This window comes from Candoia aspera, chromosome 10 (genome assembly GCF_035149785.1).
Source record: "Candoia aspera isolate rCanAsp1 chromosome 10, rCanAsp1.hap2, whole genome shotgun sequence".
Classification (NCBI taxonomy): Eukaryota; Metazoa; Chordata; class Lepidosauria; order Squamata; family Boidae; genus Candoia; species Candoia aspera.
Genome location: NC_086162.1, coordinates 11134053 through 11140116, shown reverse-complemented (window position 1 = coordinate 11140116; position 6064 = coordinate 11134053).

Sequence of the window (6064 nt, the reverse complement as noted above, 5' to 3'; positions counted from 1 at the left end):
TAGCTTAGAAATATTCTTTTGCTTTATTGCATGTACTGCATGTTTGAAAGCTTCCACAGTTTTTCAATAATATTAAAATCTGGGGACAGTTAGCAGGCACATACCTGTAAGGACATAAAGTATACAGAATCTTCCACAAAGAAAAAGTTATTGATCATTCGCTGGGGTCTCAAACATTATCCAAATGTGAATAAAACGCCCCTTTGTATGGAGCTACTGATCATCTGTATATCTATCAAACCATATCAGTCCTAAGCATTTCAACATGACAGATGTTTATACAGCTGGTGACCGGAAGGAGAAGGATCAAAGGAATGATTGCACATCAGATCATGGCCACTGTGGAATGTTCCTATATTGTATCAGTTCTGCTCCTTGACTCTTCCATTTGCAATGGCTGGAAAAAAATATATTCTGCTTGCTGTTTCCAGCACAATTTGATACTAATGAGCTAGGGTACTCCAGGAATGGTATTTTATAATATAAAGCAGATTTTATATGTTTAATTAAAGATTTACAACCTGCATTCCCCAGCCCTCAAACCACCCCTTTTTCAAGATGATACCATCAAAATATTTTCTCCTTAGAAAAGAAATTACAAAATAGATGTATTAAGCCTCCAACAGAGATTTGTAGCAACACCTAATCTGTGAATCTGGTGTGCATACATACATGGGATTTTACTACTGAGGTATGGAGGCAGTGAAATAAACACAAGGCGGTCTCTTCTTAATTGGAACGTATGAGGCAACTTCTGACAAAGCTGAAGGCTGAAGGCTCTAGTGCAAAAGAGGAAAACAACTCTCCCATTACAGGGCAGCAACCAGTGAAAGAAAATACACGATGTATTTCAAAAGTTTTCATGCGAAGTAATCCTGGCCTGCTACATCCTTGGAGGTCAGCTGTCAGTCAAAATAGACAATGCATAGCTCAGCTTCCTCAATCTGAGTAGACAGATGAAATTAAAACTCCCAGAATTCTTAGCCAGTGGCGGCACCCAGCCAACCTTGAAAAAGCTAAGCAGGATTGGACCTAGTTAATATTTAAATGGGAGACAGCAAAGACACTAAAACTGTGGGCTAGAATAGAAAGTTGGAGAAGGCAGTAGTAAACCACTTCCATATAGTTCCCAAGAAAACTACCATGAGATTTAGCTATTCATCCTTACTGTGGAGACTCAACTTCATCATCACTGATATTCAGGAGTCTAAATCAGCACTTCTGTTGTTATAATGCCACCTGCTTCTTTACTCAGTTCCTACACAATATCTATTTATTTTATTTTAATTGTTTAATTGTTCTTTCTGATCAGTTCAAGGCAATATGCATACCTAATGCTCCTGTCTTCTGTTTTCCTTACATCAACAACAACCTGGTGAGGAGGGCTGGGCTGAGACAGAGGGCTTCCATGCCTCAGGCAGGACTAGAACTGATGGTCTCCTGGTTTCTAGTCCAGCACCTGCACCACTACGCCAAACTGGCTCCCGACAGACAGACTCAAAACTTACATTTTTCACAGCCTCAATGGAAGGTTACAGTTGAGTTACTGGAATAACTGCATCTCGTCATAGTTTCAGCCACTGGGGGTGATGCTTGCTTCAAACTGAACACTGTAGTTTTGTTGGCAAATCAATTTGCATGTCTAAGGAGGAGTGTTTCCCATAGTAACATTCCACAAATGCACATCCAGCAGAGCCACAACTGACAGGGGCTCCTCACAGGAATGTGTGAGAAACAAATGCACATAGCCTCTGCTCCGCTGCCTATGGAATTATTTTTGGCCCTGCCAAGCCTTTTAAAATGTTCCTGCATGTAATAAGAAGTGACCTTACATTAAGAGGAAAACTAGATCAATGCTCACATTGTTGACTTGGAGCTATGGAGAACATTGCAGGATTTCCATCCTCTTTAGGCTAGTGGGCATATTTTGGGGGTTACTAAAAACAAAAACAAAAAAACCCACTCTCCTACCATTAAACCTGTCATAGGAGGCTTGGCACAAAACATTGATTTAGCAGAATGCAAAGTGATGAAGTCGTTCTCTGCCATCCTCTTAAGCATTGTGGAGTCCTATCAACGCTCCAGCTTGCCCTGGTCTTTTCCTGGCCAAAAGGGCACAGTACAGTGGTGTCTTCCCACTTTCCTTTTCTAAGAATATCTATGCAGCTTAAACACTCCAAAAGCATTTTTGGAAATGAAAGTGATTCTGGAGTCTAACAGAGGAGTACTTGGCTTAATTGATGCCCATAAATGCTATGTGGAAGACCCCCGGTGTAATGGGGAAAAAGCATCTAATTGGACGTTGAGTTCCTTGAAAATGACTCATAAATCCACCAGGTTTCCCAACTTTCTTTGGAATAATTTTGCAGAGGCTTCATTCTAAGGAAAAGGAGAAACTCCGATTGCATTGGTGGCTTGATACCCCAAAACGAGAGAGTGTCTTCACCTTAATAGCAGTACAGAAGAAATGTCATGGCAAGCTACATCTGCTATAATGTCCTCTTTTCCTGTCTTGTTTATTTCTGGCCACCATCCCACCCAGGTCCTGGGAAGAAAGCACATCAAATGTGGGGGGGGGGGGGAAGGTTTTACTTGATCTGGGGCAGGTTATGACAGAATACGTTAAGGACCAAACTGCTGAACCGATGGAATATGGAAGCATTTGCATCCACACCTTGAACCAGCAGAAGTCAATGCAGGTGTAGAATGTGCTGTAGCAGAATTCCATTCCTGTAGAGGGATCCTGTAGAGCAGCGTTTCTGAAGCTCAGCAACTTTAAGAGTGTGGACTTTGACTCCCAGAATTCCCCAGCTAGTGGCTAGGGAATTCTGGGAGTTGAGGTCCACACATCTTAAAGTTGCTGAGCTTCTTTCACACACTTTGGGTACACAGCTGTAGAGGGATTGTTCCAGATTCCTGCTCTGTTATAAACCCCTGCTTGTAGAGTTCCCTCCTAGGTAATGGGTGACAAAGTTGAGCAGGTTGGCATTGCCCTTGAACAAGGAGGCAAACTGTACTGTAAGAGAGTGCAGGTGAGGGTCCTTAAGGCTCTCTCGTGGGCTGTGAAGAAGGAGGAGGCAGTATCATGTTGGTATTGTAGCTAGGTGAAAATGGGAAATGACTCTGTGGAAGGACCTGCCCTGGCGGTAGAGTTTGTGAATTTTTCTCGAGGCTGATTGATGCTCTGTGTGTGTGTTCAGCAAGGTGGGGTGGGGTACCTGAAGTGTGTGAAAGATGGCCTTTCCTCTCCCTCTGTGCCTGTAAATGCAGAGAAGAGGTAAGGCTGGGAAGAGGTAAGCAGGCTGTGGTAGAAAACTTTCCTATCTTTATCTGATGCATCAGTTTCATAGGTTTTATAGGCAATGGAGCATGATATATCAAAGCAGAGTCGGTGAGGGACATAAACATCCTGTTCTGAAAATTTTAAAAAAAATGCAAGCAGGAAACTGCTAGTGTATTCTTTTCGTTTTTCTTGAATTTCTTAAATCCTTCCCATCTTGCTTTGCAGCTGAACATAAAATTCCAACTGCAGGGTTTTGCTCTAACGTAAGATACTAGCACACGGAAACACATGGACACACACATCACAAAAGAATGGTTCAGGGCCCCCCCTCTCCTCCCCATGATGTCTCCATTAACCGGTGGTGGTAAGATCTTAATGACAGAAAAGTCGCCCACTTCCTGAACGGTGAGCTGTTCAGCTCCAGTGGGTGTAAGATCACCAGCTTTGTAGTGCTCTGCGGCTGTCACTGGAAGTGGGGAGCCTCTGTAGTAATGAGAAGGTGTTCTAGCCAGCTTGACACTATCTGAAGCTGCAGACAGCTTGCAAAAAACCAGTACTGCACCACAGTTTCCTGCCAGTAACAAAGTTGGGGGGGGGGGAATCACATTGTCCTAAAATTCTATGGAGGGGGGGGAGTCAGGTCAGCCCTAATTTATATTAACAATGGTCCCAAGTTTGGGATTAAACCTGAATAACATTAATTTCAGGATTGCTTTTTTATTGTTGATGGTGGGATTCATTAGACTACTGAAAATGCAAAATAGCAAATCTGGGTTTCTCCAGGGGCATATATCCAAATTAAATATAAGGATACAAGGTGGTCTCCAGAAATTGGTGAGGTCTCAGAAAGCTGGAGAACAAATATTGATCCCTGTTTTGTTTTTTTTTAAAGAAGCAGGAGGACTTGAGAAATAATAAACCTGTCAGCTTGACATCTGCACTGACTAAGTCCTTGAGCAGATTATTCAACAGTTTGTGAGCACTAAGATAGGAATGCAACATTTAACAAGAGCCAGCATGTGTTTGCTACAAGCAAGTCATGCCAAAATAACCGTATCTCCTTTTGGGACAGAGTTACCGGCTTAATAGATAGGGGGAATGCTGTAGACAAAAATAATGTACCTCAATTTCACAAAACTTTTAATAAAGTCTCTCATTATATTCCCATTAATAACATGGTAAAATATGGGCTAAATGAAATCATTGTTAACTGTAATTGTAGCAGGCTGAATGAGCACAGTGAGTTCTTATAAATGGCTCCACATCAGCTTGGAAAGCAGTACTGAGTGAAATGATGTAACGGGCACACATTTTTATTAATGATCTGGACGAAGGAGTTGAGGAAATGATGATCAGATTTGCCGATGTTGTAAAATTAAGAGGAAGGACTAACACTTTAGAAGAGAAAGAATATTTTAAAAGAACTCGACAGGGCAGAATGGTCAATAGGAAAAAAAGGGAGGCAATCTAACAGGAAAAAATATAAAATCCTGCTTCTGGAGTGAAAAAATATAGAAAGGGGAGGGGAAACCTGGTTGGGTAGCAACACATGTGAAAAAGATCTTGGTGTTCTAATAGATTGTGGGCTGAACGTGAGCCAACAGGGAGACACAGCTGCTAAAAAGGCAAATACTACAGTGGGACTATTAAGTCCAAATCATAGGAGATAGTAGTCTCTCTCTACTCAGCCCGATCTTTTTAGAAGAATGTAAGTTAGGAACTGAGTTTCTTAAGGTGTGATCAGACTGGGGTACATGCAATGAAATTCATCATCTGGGGTCTCCTGTTTTTGCCCTTCCCTTCTTCAAAGAATTCACTGTTATTTTACTCTTGTGTGAAGGTACCAAGCAGTCTTGTCCTGGAGGAGTTTCTTAAGTAGCCCAGACAATAAAAAAAAAGAAAGATTTGCCAGCTAGCCAAGAAGCTTTTATTTGAATCAACCTGTACATATATCACAGAAGGTAACAGCAACCAATTTATAAACTAAACTTTTATCTTGTGTCATTATTTTCACTCCAGACTGTTTTCTGCAAATGAGCAATGCAAAACTTAATTTTGATTATATTTCACATAAATGTGAATGTAATTACAATCAGTGACATTGTCAGTTTAGTTACTTCCAGTCTGATGAATAATTGTCCTGTTCTGTCTTGGTAAAAAGGATAATCTGGTGGGACCATGGGATCACCACCCAAGGCCTTGCCTTCCTGTTCAAGGGTTTGGTATTCTTGTCTTGAAATATTGAAGCTCAGGATGACCCCTCTTTCTTTGAGACAAGAGAAGGCTTCCCACAAGGCAGATTTATGGAAAAAGAGGTAAGCTGTCATTTCCCCAGCGATGGGGGTCATAGCTGCTTGAGAGAGCAAATTAGAGATACCCATTAAAGTGTACCGGATGGGACACCATAATGGATGAGCCATGATTATATGCATGTGTGGTTGATGTCCATTCCTAGACAGAATCTGGTGCCTTTTGTAGGGAAGTGCCATCTGGGTTATGTGTCCATAGAAGATGTGTCTTGGATATTTCATAACTCTTCTTACGCAGATTTCCTTTGAACAATGACAATCATGTACGCCATCTCATATGAATGCATGCACTTTAGGATCTACATCAGACATTTTCCTGGTTTTCTTTTCATTTTCCTGTTTAATTGGCCATTGCAGTGAGGAGTGAATCAAGAAGACTTGCAACCATGGATCCTGGTGGGTGGTCCATCATTATAGATTAATTGCAGCAAGAGCAGGATGCTGGCTGGACTATTAAGCAGTTAGCAATGGA